At 41.8% G+C, this 15,498-nt stretch overlaps 1 protein-coding gene across 9 annotated transcripts in view; it reads right to left on the bottom strand.

Annotated features, from left to right (window-relative positions):
- RGS7 (regulator of G protein signaling 7) overlaps positions 1 to 15,498 on the bottom strand; it is a 488,122-nt gene that overhangs the window by 310,216 nt on the left and 162,408 nt on the right. The gene's annotated exons all lie outside the window — the stretch shown is intronic.

Below are 15,498 nucleotides of genomic sequence, written 5' to 3'. Positions count from 1 at the left end.
CCCTTGTCCTTGAATTACATACATATCAATATATATAAGCAAAGTCAATGACACTGCAGATGGGAGATGTCGAGTGAACAGAGGGATGGTGGACTAGGACCTCATTTAGGATGGACTCCAGGCTGCCAAAACTCTCGAGGTACATCCAATGGGATTACTCTATTTTCATTGGCTTGCTATTCTAGTTAGCGAGAAGATACACTATAATACAATACCTTCATTAGAAGAACCAGAAAAATATCAAGTAGAATTCCTCTTAAATTAATATTAATGAACTTTATCTCAGAGGGAGAAACACGTTTTCATATTGACATCTATAGGCATTGCAAATAGAATACAAACTCTTGATGCCATGTGTTGTCTCTAAAAACTTTTCCTCTGCCTTGGGCTGTGGACTGAGCCATCTTTGTAAACTATGCCAATGGTACATTCACTTCATCAATGAAGCTATTCCAGAACATTCCATTTACTTGCTTCTTATGTGCCTTTATAACCTAATGTTTGGCCCTATAATTAGCATTCTCATTGATTCCAATGAGAAATCTGGAAAGTGACTTAATGGAAAATGAGGAAGGAAGGTGCTAATGTCTCTACTCACTGAGAGTCAAGAAAAGGGGATTTTAGGACAGGCCAAAGTCCTCAAGAGAAAGGGAAATGAAGAGCTGGGTACCAGTCCCTGCATGTTTGATACATTTCCTGATGATTTAATTCTGGAACAAAAAAACCTCCTAGTTTAAAAATATCAGTGAAACATCTTATCATAAGATTACATAATTTGTGTTATTTAAAAACAGGAAAATACAGGTTCAAGGTAGTGTCTTTTTGTCTCACTGTTGAAAATGTTATTATTCACTGAAGATAGAGCAGTGGTACTCCAGCAGAGGCTCTTTCAAGTTATTCAGAAATACTAAGAACTTCACCAATAGCTATTTTTTGGCATTGAATGCAGCTCTTTCATTAAGCCTGTTGAATACTCCACATGCTTTTAGCCACAATATAATGTGCTTTAGTCTCTCTGACTCAGTGTAGCCAGGAATGTGGACATAGTCTCTAACGCTCCTCACCGAGGATGTCTGGCTCTCCACTCTGGGGAAATGTTAGGAGGACGTGAGCTGGACCCCTGTGTTGAGTGGAGCCATGTGGCTCCATTTTAAATAATACACATTGTAAGATATTACAGCCAATGAGTTGTGAGTGGGAGAGATGTGCCGCTTCTGCCAAGCATCTTATGTATGAACAAAATCCAGCTTTGGGTTTTTGTGTAAATCTCCAATAACTTTTCATTACCAGTTGAAAATGAATAGGGGGAAATATAACCAATTAACCAGTTGCGTTTACTAGTTAATGCATTTCATCAGGCTGATAAGTGAGAGTGGTGGCATGTGTTGTAGACTAGTGTCAGAAGTGTTGACAACCGCAAGGGCATACACTCCCGCAGGTACCAGGAGACCCAGCTCACTGCCTTCAAGTCTATGCAACTCAGCTCAATCCACTTTAAAAATAATCACTGAATGTTTACTGTGCAACACCTTACAACATGCATAATGAGGGACGGTACAACGTGGTGAAGAAGAAAGCTATACAAGTTACATATATAAGATCAGAAGATTTGAAAAAAAAAGTGGCTAGTTTCACAAAGGACTTAAAGGGAAAAATGCATTCAAAGGAATATTCACTGCGCCTCCCGGGGAAGCTTTCTGCAGCAGAGGAGGGGCCTGGCTCAGCCTAGTGCTGCCCATGGCCACACAGGTGTGTCTCCTTTGGGTGCTCAGCACTGGGTGGCACATTTGCCTGTAGATCTAAAGCCCATCCCCCACTGTAGCCTTTATCAGCAATAACAATGGTCATTTGATCTCCTTGACCTTTCTGCTCTGTCTTGTGTCTCCATTTGTCCCAGACCCAGGCAGGGAAGTGGGCACTGCTTCTTGGCTTCCTCAATTACAGCAACAGACTGGTCTAATGGAGAAGCCCAGTCTTAAGCTGACCTTGGCAGGAAGGAAGAAACATGGTTTGGAGCGAGGACAGTGGGAAGTATTCCAGAGTGCATACTGCTGCACAAAACCAGGGGCAGACATTCTGATCTGTATATATTCCTAATTCTCTAAAGGGCTTTCTCATGCATGATAAAATATGTAATTTCATTAAAACGTATCATTCCTCAGAGGGTCAGTGTAAACCTTTGCCCTCGTCTAGGGACGCAGGATAAACAGCAAAGGAGACAGACACAGGCCCTGTAATGGGGAAGACAGACAACTAGCAAGTGATAAGTCCAGAATATATTTTTCGACACTAGTGAATACATGCATCAACATGAAGAAGGGTGAGCCGATGGAGAAGGTGGGGCTGGCTAATTTGGACAGGTGGCAAGGGAAGCCGGGTCTGTGAAGAGGGTAGGGTATTGGAGCAGGGTCTTCAGTGCAGGGAGGGAAAGAGCCCGGGGAGATGTGGGGAGAGCAGCACCTGAGACAGCTGGACAGACCCCAAGGGAAAACCAGTTTGGCTCCCTAGGAGGCCAGCATGCCAAGTGGAAGAGAAGGGGCGAGCTCAGAGGGAAGTGGTAGCAGGCAGCCACCACAGGAGCGGGACCTTTTCTCAAGGCCTGCGACAGCCAGGGCAGCACCCAGAGAAGGGAAGTGATTAGAATATCTTGAAAATGAATCCGCTGCTGAGTGTAGGGTGTCACCACCAACACCCAGGAAAACTGACCAGGGGCCATTAAAATATCTCAGGTGCTGGGCCAGCCAGATGGCGTGGTACGCACTCTGCTTTGGCAGCCTGGGGTTCACAGGTTTGATTCTGGCACGGACCTCCCACTGCTCATCAAGCCAGGCTGTGACGGCGTCCCACATACAAAATAGAGGAAGATGGGCAGAGACGTTAGCTCAGGGACAATGTTCCTCACACACACACACACACAAAACTCAGGTGCAAGATAATTAGAACCTAGCCTTAGGCAGTTATTGCAGGTGCCAAAATCTGAAAACTCATCATATTGAGGTCAAGCCGGCAGAGCCTGGAAACATGTTGGATGGCAAGGAGAGAGAAATGACAGACAATTCAGGGTCACTGAACTGATTTCACTCAGTGATGGCAGAGACCCATGGGACACGAGGGCATCTAATAATCGTCATTCCTAGGGGAGATTAGTCAGCAATGATAGCAACTAGCGAAAATAAATATAAATTGTCCAAACAGTCATATTTTTTGAAGAAAAGAGTGTAGTTTATATAGGGAAAAAATAAAAATAAAGTCAATAAAAATAACTTTATCACAAAGTCATTAATCTCAAGATAAACTGCCAAAAGACAAATTTCATGCTTAGTAGTGAACACAAAATAAATACTTTTAACCAGCTGATGTTGCAATACAATCATTTTGATTATGTGCCCTCAAACAATAAAAATGGAGATTTGCATAGATTAATTTGTTAGAAAGAAGAAAGAAATATGGCATTTTTGTCTTTTTCAGGGCCCAATGAGAGGCCAAGAAATTTGAGAACTGTCAGAAAGCCCAGAGAAGCACATTGCCCAAAATTAATGTTCATTTGAAGAAAAAAATTGCAAATGGCCTGTGTTGCCCAGTCAGCTAAGAAAGCCAAACCCAAATCAAGTACTTTTAAAGTAAGATTGCTTAAAATAAGTATATTGAAAGTAAAATTGTTTCTTCTGTCTCAAAATGAGATTTCCAATAGACTTCTATTTTAAAAACTATTTAAAAACCACAAATGAAGGTACTTCATCTTACAGCTGAACACTGTTTCATGTAGAGTGATTCTTCAAATGTAATATTTAGGTATTGTCTGGTTTTTAGAAAAAGCCAAATGGATTACAGACTGAGAATCAGAAATCCTTCTTTTGAGTTCCCTCCTCTTCTCTAAGCCTCAATTACTTCCTAGTCTTTCCTATATGACTAAATAAAATTATGGGGATTATGATGCCTAGTCAGACATCAATCATAATTAATCCTTCCAGCAAATTATTTCAAGTGCTAGGCACTATCCTAGGATCTATAATACTAGAATTTCTAAATTTACACACACCCACTCTAGATTGATTGATCCTTGGATGGATGGATGGATGGATGGATGGATGGATGCATAGACAGACAGATAGATGAATAGATGGATAGATCCCTTCATTGAAGGACTTGTGGCTTAGTCTGAGAGAGCAGTCAGTAGACAGGCTTCAGCTGTCACTCACTTCATGGATTGCCCAAGCAGCAGAGAACTTCTCCACTCAAAGTCATAACCCTTCCTGGGTGGCTCACAATCTAATGACACAATCAATGTGAGAGCATAAAGACCTGCCCTTCTTGGCCCAACTTGGGACAACTCTGAAGGCCCTTCTAATTCCAGAGCTCCACATTAGGTCTCTGTCATTGGGCCTGCAGTGCAGCCCCAATTCTCCCTCTCCGCCCTCCTGCTTCCTTCTCCACGCTTCCAGATAATGGTCCCAAGGATACTTTTCAACTAGCATCTCATATTCCAAACTCTGACTACACTCTGCTTCCTGCACATGCATGCATATATACATCTATACATACACATGTGCGAGTGTACATATATATTTTAAAATCCTTACTGTGGGTAAGCATGCTGTCAGTGACTCAGCCATTAGGACCAGCACTTCCAGCAGTGCAGCTTGAATCCCTATGCTACTGGAAGTTCTTGGAGGAAAACGGAAAGACAGCCAAAAGGGAACCTGGAAACAAGCGCCACTCTGCTCCTGCTGAACATCCCTTTCTGTTGCTTCCGCCTAACTCCAGGAGCTCTGGCTGGCATCAGCTCCTGAAAAGTCTCATGCTCTAACATGAGTCTGTGCAGGGGGAGAGGAGTTGAGGCTAGGAAAGCTTTGGAGGTAGGCGAGGGAACTTCCCACACTGCCTTCCCCCGCGACTCACAGCATGTTCCTTGGTTGGCTCCACATGGAAAACCTATAAAATGTGGCTAGTAGCAGGTGTAAGAATCATCCTCATCAATACCTACGTAAACACTGTTTTCCAAGGAAGGGATACTTCTTACCCACGCAGCTTGGAGGTCGATCCATTAGGTGGATCCAGACGGCCATGCTAGATGCAGAGACGATCGTCTTTGTCTGGGATCAGCAAACACTGCCTCGTGGACTGCATCTGGCCTGCTGGCTGGTTTTGTATTGCTTATGAGCTAAGGATGTGGTTTAGGTTTTCTAATGGTTCAAAAGAATAAAAAGCATAATACTTCATGCTATGTGAAAATTATGTGAAATTTAAATTTCAGTATCCAGAAATAAAGTTTTATTTGCACACAGCCAAGCTCATGCACTTACATATTGTCTACGGCCACTTTTGCCCTACAATGGCAGAGGGGAGGAGTAGTGACAGATATCGTATGGCCCACAAAGCCAAATGAGTCTACTCTCCGTCCCTTTACAGAAAAATTTACCGACTCCTGAGCTACATGATTTAGGGTTCCATGGGCAAAATATCATACATCTGCTTATTGGTGAATGCCCTAATTTGGGTATTCGCATAGATATTCTTGCTACTTATACCTAGGTCTCTAAGTACCTAACCTCTCATAAAACGCTAAGCACCAGCCACAGAAGTGCACAAAGATTTATAGACCAAAGTTCAGACTCAAACCTAAAGTCTGTCTTTCTTCACACCTTTTTAGGTCAAAATATCTGCATTAAGTATGGAGCTGGGAAAATAATACTTGTCAAATAAATGAGAGCCATTTTAATGTTGAATAGACATATGAACAGATGCATCTTCTAACGTGCAAGCAGTAGGGAACGGTGCCAGCAACGATGACACCCATTCTCGAGTAAAGAGTATTTGAGATCTGTCTCCAAACTAGGGTAGAAAATGTTTCCCCTGGTCTTCTCTCTAACAGTTCCAGAATTAGAATTCATCCCCAGGAGTCAGTGGCTTCAACACAGTAGCACTTACTCTTCAGATGCCTGAAATTATATGGTCAAAAATATCAGAAGATTAGAAATGAGATTCGATCCCAAAGGCCACATTAAAGGTCAATTAAATATAAAAATGTCTGGGGTTTCCATATGCACTGCAAATCATAAAAATCAGTTTTGTGACAAATATAACCAGGAAGCCATCTGTCTGTCTCTCCGTCCATTAACTTATTTATGTGGTATTTCTCAAAAGGGCACCCAGGGGCTTATGCTTATTCTTATCGTTCAAAGTATATTGAACTTTATGGAGTCAGAGTTCACAAAGGGATGATAATATTTTTTATTTTTTACATTGTTTGTGAACACATAATCCATTTTTATTCCCTCAGTTGCTTATCTGAGAAGTCACAATGCTTTCTTTTCTGCTTATTCCAGCCCAGAAGCCTTTCCTGATGTCATCTCACCTGACCTGTCCAGCAGGATGTTCTGTTACCCACCCAACTGCACCTATCTCGCCCACTTGCCTCCCTATACACCGAAACAGTAACTGCTCCCCCGACTCGCCATGTATCTTCACTAACTCCATATCTTTGCATGCACTATTCTTTCTACCCCAAATCCCCTTTTCTTTCTTCCCTTATTGATGAACATAATCCCATCCTTCTAGAACAATCCAAATGTAGGGACTTTCCAACTGCCCCAGGCAGAAAGAAACATTCCTTCTATCCATTCATTCATTTATTCCTTATTGAAGGAACATTAGGCATCTACTATACACTCAAAAATCGACAAGAAAATGAGATATTTCTGCTTGGTTAATAGGATCATTGAGGTATGAGCAAAGCCTTATAAATCAAAGAAGAAAAACACAGAAGAAAGACAGTTAAGTCAGACAGGAAGTAGGCCAGAGTAGAAGTCATCTTTAAGAGAAGGTGATATGGAGTTAGGTGTGTGCAGGACAGGCAGCATGCAGCCAGATGGATGAAGGATGGGAAGGGGAGAAGGTGTTCTGGGTCAAAAGCACAGCAGGTGAAAAATGGGCTCCTCTGGAAAAGGTAAAGTCAATACGGCAGGAAGAAAATCTTTTCCTGGGGCCATTTTGTCACACTGCCGATAGAACACTTAGAACTTCATGTTATCATTAAGTCTGATGAATCTGAGATTCCTATTTTAGCTCTTCCTTTTATAACCTGCCAGATGCATGATTTCAATCTGGAAACATTTGGGGCTAGGCATTGTCCTGGAAGGGACTTTGGAAAAGCAATGTGTCATCATCCTTGCCTTATCATCTTGGGATGCAGACCGTGACTCAGCCCTCGAGAGTGACAAAATACTTTTCTGAACAGTCCGAAGAGCTCTGGGTAAGATCTCACCTTCTTTATAAAATTCATGTCAGACGTTAAATGATAGACATTACTCTGTTCATCTTCCAAGCAAGGGAGAGTGAGTGACTCATCACCCGAATGGTAGGTGGAACAGGTGAAGGGAGTAGCAATCAAGAATTGGGATGGGGAACAGGCGTTTGAATTCAGAGAACTGTTAAAACTTTCATGCTCACTAAATCCAACACACTGACTCTTTATACATGGTGTCAAGTATATTATCAAGTATATCTATAAAATAAGAGCTATTTCATAATAGCAACAAATCAATTCAAAATTAAAATGGTAATTAGTCAATTTGATATCTAAACTGTCCTGGGATTATGAAAGAGTTGTATATTTTATTGTGCAGTTCCAGTTTATTGACTGAAATTTGATTTCTCTTTTCCTGACTCTATCAAACCATCCAGGCCTTTCTTTCCACAGCAGGACTTTTCAAAGTGGACTCATAAGGTTTGACACATTTTGCTGCTTTGAAATCAGAAGGAATATGGTGAATGACACATTTTGAATTTGGTTAGACATGAATTAATGACACTTAAACAATCTGTAGAAATGATTAAGAAATCTTCATTAAATAAAACACCCTCTTTCAAGAGGAGTTCTGTTATCTCTGCATATGCAGATGTATCAGAATAACTGAAATATGATTTTTGATAGGACTTAGCCATGAGAAGGGACCATAGCTATCCATGTATCCATAAGTAGCAGTCAGAAGGATCCTGAATGTTCTGCTACTGACGCAGGAAGCTCATGGCACTGACACAACCAAAATCTCCATTCAGGTCTGCCCAGCCCACCTCACCTGAATGGTGTTTTTAAGACATGATTAAAAATGTTTACATAAATAGCATGGTCTATAATACTATTAAAATAATAACTAATGTTCAACTTAACGCTTATTTCAATAAATGCCAGGAAATTTGCTTGACATTTTGTGTATATCATCTCATTTAATCATAACTATCCTACTAGCATGAATTATTATTATTCTATTTTGCAGATGGGGAAACTGAGAATTAAAGCTTCAACCTTCTTTTTTTTTTTTAAAGATTTTTTAATTTTTTTTCCTTTTTCTCCCCAAAGCCTCCCGGCACATAGTTGTATATTCTTCATTGTGGGTCCTCCTAGCTGTGGCATGTGGGATGCTGCCTCAGCATGGTTTGATGAGCAGTGCCATGTCCACGCCCAGGATTCGAACCAACAAAACACTGGCCGCCTGCGGTGGAGCGCGCGAACTTAACCACTCGGCCACGGGGCCAGCCCCTCAACCTTCTTTGCCAAGTTTACACAGCCAGTAAATAGCAGAGCAGTTGTTTGAATTAGGGCAATCTGAAACTGCTTTTAAACCAATCCCCAGTCCTTTGATAATTACTGCCTTTGTTAAAACCTCTCCTATGTTTAGAATTCAGACCTGGAGTTGGCATGTTGGAAATGACCATGCTACATTCCAAAAACTTGTAAAACATAGGAGTTAGGTTGACTTGGGATCTACCACTATGAAACTATATGATTGGAACAGACATATGCAACATCTCCTTAAACAGAGACCAGCTCCTTGACCAGGAAAGCACAACCACTTGTGGTGTAACACTGCCTTTGGAGAAATAGGGGCTTATTCAGAGGAAGCCAGGAAAAAAGGGGCCTAAAGCAAGCCCTGGTAGTGACTTTCCAACTCTTCAACCCATTCAGTCCCTGGGCCAAACGTAGCTTTGTGGAGATAACTGCATTACACGTCTCTTTTCAGATATGTGGTCACCAACCAGCTTTCTACTCGTAATTTGGCTTCTTATCTATTTTGTCTGTAGAGAGTATTGGGTTGGACACAAGTTTGCCCACTCTTGCCAATTTCTGCCACAAATTAACAAATCCCGCTCTGCCCATGTACAGTTTTATGAGCTGGGATGACATGTATTTGCATGCTGAGTGCTGAGTTGATTCTCTGTCATACTAACCAAATCAGTCCCTGAGTCTGCAGGGCCAGGCCAGCCCCGGGAGCACGGTGGCTGACCTCCCTGAAATCTTGCTCAGGGACTTCTTCTGAACGGGATAAAGGCAGGCCCTGGCAACCCCAAGAGCTTCTCTTGTGCCTCCTATTCAAAACTCCTAAGGCCAAATCAAATCAAATTGGAACTTTTACCCCAACACACTAGAATTGTTATCTTGAAGGTCTACGATTTTCACCAACTGCTTTCCTATCGTCTTTCCAGACTTTTGCCTGAGGCTTACCACTCTTGAAACGAAATGCCATTTCCGTCAGGTATAAGTAACATGTAGACTGGCCAGCAGAAAGTCAAAGAATACTGGCTCTGTTGGAAATTTAAACATGGTGGTCAATTCTGGTCATAACAATCCTTCCTATGTGCGGCCCCGGGAGGCCAGGACCAGGAAAGGGAAAAGAATGAAAAACACAGCAGGGCTTTTAACAACACTCTCTATAGGATTTCCTTACCACATTAATAAGCCCCAAGTTCTCAGCGCAGCCAGACATACCACATGATGCTAACTTTTAAAGAAATATTTCACACCAAATGAATTCACGCTGCTCTGAACATATTAAGCACAAAATAATGCTTGGTGCTCTTCATGTTTCAAAAGCTTGACTTTCAAGAAATATTTGCCACACTTCTGCGAAATTTTAAGGATGGTCTTTATTTGGTTGCAATGACCCAATAATAATATACCTTTAATTCTTTTCTAGACTTTATCAGATTAATTCTTATCACCAATTTCTTACATAAGACACAAAAATGTTTACTATTATAGAGAAAAAAAGACATAAAGCAAAGATAACGTAAGCATCCTTGACCAGGAGAATACACCAGAAGAGAGTAGAAATACTGAGTAGAACCGCAGGAAGCAAAGAGAGAGTAGAGAGAGGCATTGGAGTAGAGGGTATGGGGCACACGGAGTCAAGAAGTGAGACTCCCACCAAGTCATATGGTTGGCACCGATAGTCACTTTAAGATCACCTTGAAATTTCTGGACCCAGTAATTACACTTAATATCTTTCTTGAATCTTTCTGAAAATTCTTTGTTGGTGGACCCCACTATAATGTTCAAGATAGTCTCATGTACAAAACTCCGTAGACTTTAAACCTGAGAACCTCTCCTCTCTAGATGGTCCTGGTGCTTCGTTCTTCTCCTATCAGTAATTAACACAGATAAGCAGGTGCATGTTCCTGACAGGTCATGAAAATTCCTTTTGGCAGAGGTCACACACAGAAAGGAGCATGAATGCCATCACAGATTACAGAGAGGCATTTCTGTAAGTGTTTCTATGCCAAATCCTACATAAAATAGTACTCTGTCATAATTACCCAGGCAACTATCAGGCTTCATACATTCAGGTTAAAAATGATGATTCCGATGAGAAGTAAAACAAGTTGTTGATGAAGAGGCTGGAGTCAGCTTAGACCCAAACAGTGTTAACCAAATGCAAAGCACATTGGTGGTGGTGGCTGCTGTGCTTTGTTTATTTGATTATTTTTACTATCATTGGTTTCTGGTGACACTGAAAAAGCGGCAATCTGAAATGAAATACTTTATCATGTGCTTGACAGCATGAAGAAAGAAAAGAGCAAAATCAATAGCCTTGTTATCATAGTGCTATCCTCGGTGGCAAAGATAAGAGGAGCACAAACTAAATGTTTTCAATAAACAAAACAGTTACATACAAAAAGGGAGGCAAGTGAAGGATAAGGCCAGCGGAAAGCACGCGCTTTGCTGAGAATCATTCTGCATTTTTTTTAATCCTACCCCACAGCTATGGCATTTCATCTGAGACACAACAGAAAAACCTTTGGATCCTTTTGTTTCTTTTCTCTCTTAATTCCTTGCAGTAATTAGCAGTAGCTGCTATAATACTTTATGCAAACCTCCATTGTAGCGCTTTTACCATTATAATTATTTGCTTCCTTGCCTGTCTCTCCCAATAGACCGTGTGCGCTTGGAGGGCTCCGGCTGTCTTACTCATCTCTTCATATCCCATTCCAGTGCCTCATACACAGCACATGTTCACTAACGTTTGTCAGGCAGCGTGACAGTACAAAAACTCAGGCGTTTACAGGAGGGCCAAGCAAGTAACGTAAATGAATGAAAGCCAGGTATGAGGTGACTGCCGGTCTGAGAAGCCCTTGGCCCACCTAAACGGGGCAGCTGCAAATTAGATCTGCCAGGCCACTGCTAAGCGCCCTTCTCAAGAAGTCAGATGCCTGCACATGTATGTGAGGTTCTCCACATTTAAGAAATACTGTGCAAGCCAAACAAACACAGCCACTGGGCAGATTTTGCCCATAGGCCACCAGCTCGCAATGGGCGTATACTAATATGTACTTGAAATCAATCAATTCTAATACTGAGAAAACTTTTTTTTTCTCAGTAGTCTGAATGTAAAGACTATTCTCAGAGTTGCCAGTAAAGTCTAACATAATCTGAGGATCGCTGGGACCATCTAACTCAAATGACCATGAGCATAACCATAATACTGAACTATGCCGTTCACAAGCAATCACATCATCAAATTCCTGTTCCATTCCAATCGTAGCTGCCTCTGTGTAAAGGGCTCACTCCTGTCTGTGAATTCTCATCTTTTTTTTTTTTTGCTTGAGGAAGTTTGTTGCTAAGCTAACATCTAGGCCAATCTTCCGCTATTTTGTACATGGGATGCCATCTCATCATGACTTAATGAGAAGTACGTAGGTCCATGCACAGGATCCGAACCCATGAACCCTGGGCCACTGAAGCAGAGCGTGTGAACTTAACCAATCTGCCATGAGGCTGGCCCCTGAATTCTCATCATTTGATGGACTTATATTGGTAAAGAGCTAGGAGACCCAGCTATTAACACCACAGCGGGAAGTAAGTACTAAATTTGTATACGACTTGATTCTTGGGCATAGCAGTTTATATTTTTAATCAGCACTCATTCTAGAAGTAGAATACATTGGATGAGTAACATACACAAATATGATTTTCTTAATCTACCAATTTAATATTTTACTCAACAAGTATTTAATGATGCACACCATGTGTCAGACTCCATACCAGGGGTTCAGCATACAATGTTGAAAAAGATAAATCTGGTCCCAACCCTCAAAAACTTAACCCTGAGATCAACAGTTCTCAAAGTTTGACTCCCCAATCCAGAAGCACGAGTGTCAGCTGAGAAATTGTTAGGAAGGCAAATTCGTAGGCCCCACCTTAGGTCCTCAGACCTACTGAATTTGAAGCCGTGGAGGTGGAGCCCAGCAATCGGTTCACCAAGCCTTCACAGAGACGCTGAGGCAGCCTCATATTTGACAAGCAACATTTTAGAAAATAGTCAGAAAAAAAATAAATAATAAGAAGGAAAGTATATGAGTTTCCTAGGGCTGTTGTAAGAAATTACTACAAATTTGGTAGCTTAAAACAACACAAGTTTATTCTCTCGCAGTCCAGAGTCCAGAGAGCTGAGATCAAGGTGTTGACAGGGCCATGCTCTCTTCAAAGGCCCTGGGGAAAATCCTTCTCTGTGTGTTCTAGCTCCTAGTGGGTTTTGCCATTCCTTGGCTTACGGCAGCATGGCCCCACTTCTGCCTCCATCCTCACATGGTCTTCTTCCCTATGTGTCTCTGTGTCCTCTCCTCTTCTTGTGAGGACACCAGTAACTAGCTCTTGGGCCTGCCCGAAATTCAGGGTGATTCTATCTCAAGATCCTTAGCTACATGTCTCCATGCTTCGCTTAAGGACAGGGATATGTTCTGAGAAACGTGGCATTAGGCAATTTTGTTGTTGTGTGAACATCACAGAACGCACGTACACAAACCTAGATGGTGTAGTCTACTACACACCTAGGCTATGTTGTGCTAATCTTAAGGGACCATGTGGTATACGTGATCTGTTGTTTACCAAAATGTCTTATGTGGCCCATGACTGTAATTACATCTGCAAAGATCCTATTTCCAAAATAAGGTCATAGCCTGAGGTTCTGGGTAGACACGAATTGAGAGGGGGACGCAACCCACCACAGAAAGCAAATTTAAAATAATCCACTGAGTAAACATTATGAGAAAACAGGAAGCCAAAATAGAGAATAAAAATGGGGGGGGGGGCGGCCTGGTGGCGCAGCGGTTAAGTGCACACGTTCCGCTTCTCGGTGGCCCAGGGTTCGCTGGTTCGGATCCCGGGTGCGGACATGGCACTGCTTGGCAAAAGCCATGCTACGGTAGGCATCCCACGTATAAAGTAGAGGAAGATGGGCATGGATGTTAGCTCAGGGCCAGTCTTCCTCAGCAAAAAGAGGAGGACTGGCAGTAGTTAGCTCGGGGCTAATCTTCCTCAAAAAAAAGGGGGGGGGAGACTTATTTACTACATAAGGGCCAGAAAAACCTCTCTTAATAAGTGACATTTGAACTCAGGAACTGAAGAATGAGGTGGAGTTAGTCACTGAAGGAGAGGGGAAGAAAAAGAGGATGAGTAGGGAAAACATTTCAAGGAGAAGCAGCATACGGCAATGACTCTGAGTACGGAGAGATGGCAGCACATCTGAAGAGCTGCAGACGACCCTCATGGTCAGAGTTAGCTTGGAGTTTCTATGATTTGCAGATATGCTAATACTAGCCAACTAAACTTTTGGCCATTTTATAAGTTTAGATTTTACTCTAAATGCGCTAACAACACATAAGAGGGTTTCAAGCATGGGTTACAGCAGGATCTACTTCACATTATATGTTCAACTCTAAGAGGAATGATGCGAAAGCAAGATGGGGACACAGTCCTTGGGGGAGACAGTAGCCTGCACAAAGAGGGTGTGGATGAAGGTGGAGAAAAGAGGACAAATTTATGATATATTTTAGAGATAAAATCCAGTACTTTTGATGAATTGGATGAGGAGAGTAAAGGAAAGGGAAAATAAAATATTGCCTGTGACTTATGGATAATACAAGTGATAATTTCCATAAAATTCACCAAAGGACTAAAATTTCTCTAGAGAATATATATATGGTAGACACACTCTAGGGTGGCTCCATGATTACCACCCCTAGCATCAATATCTTTGTGCAATCCCCTCCCTTGGAATGAGGGCTAGACCTGAGACCTCCTTCCACCTGAGAGAATACGGCAAATGTGATGGGCCATCCCTTGCATGCTTATGTCGCAGCACAAAGGTTGAGGGATTTTGCTGACGCAGTGAACGACGTTAATACAGAGGGAGATAATCCACTGTAGGCCTGACCTAATCAGACCCCTTTAAAGGCATCTAGAGGTCAGAGGCTTGCAGCAGCAATGCTCTCTCTCTGTTGCTGGCTTGGAAGAAGAAAACCACCATGAGTCCTACAGCCGAAAGGAAACGGATTGTGCCAATAACTGAGGGAGCCTGGAAGCAGAGCCTGCCCCAGTCAAGCTTCCAGATAAGAGCTCAGCCTTGTGAGCTCCTGAGCAGAGGACCCAGTTAAGCTGTCCCCAGACTCCTGACCTTCTGACCCGCAGAAACTGTGAGGCAATAAACAGGTGTTAAGTCACGAGGAAGTTAGTGGTGATTTGCTCTGTGGTGACCGTAAACTGTAGGTACGTCCACACATATGCAATATATATGTTATACATGTTCATATATAAATATATATAAAAACCATATATGTGTACATATGTATATGCTCCTTAAGCTTACCCTCCTTAAGAAAATCAAGAGACTTTTTTCATCTGAATGTGTACATGAATGTGACAATACATCTATGTGTGTATGTTTGTGTGTTTCTTTAGGCACTAACTGAAAACAACATATTGTTACTTGGAGCCCAGTATATATACTCCACTGATAGCTAATGCAAGATGATTTGATCAGTTAGTAAACGAGGAATTTACCTATTAAACAGAAGCAAATTTGGGTGTGATGTCTAGTAATTAACCACTCAGGCTTTTGCTTTCAATTTATTTCCAAAGATTTGAAATGATGAATAAACTTAACTTTCATTTATATTCCTTTCTCCTTTTCCTCTCTTTTTATTTATCAAATGGATAACTCTTAAAAAATGTCATTTTAGAAGTGAAACCTGAATGAGCCATCTCTGAATACCCTAAGCAGAAACAATTATCCTTTAGTAGGTTTCGATTCTAGACAACTTTGCAACCATCTGAGAAGATACCCATCAGCCCTACTTGGAGAGAGAGACAGAGACAGGGAGTCTGCAGATCTCTTATGCATTTATTTCTGCCAACACTTACTATGAACTTACTGTGTATGCAGG

This window comes from Equus przewalskii, chromosome 31 (assembly GCF_037783145.1).
Source record: "Equus przewalskii isolate Varuska chromosome 31, EquPr2, whole genome shotgun sequence".
NCBI classification, from domain to species: domain Eukaryota; kingdom Metazoa; phylum Chordata; class Mammalia; order Perissodactyla; family Equidae; genus Equus; species Equus przewalskii.
The sequence above is the reverse complement of the archived record's forward strand: the minus strand, read 5'-3'. Positions and strand labels throughout refer to the sequence as shown.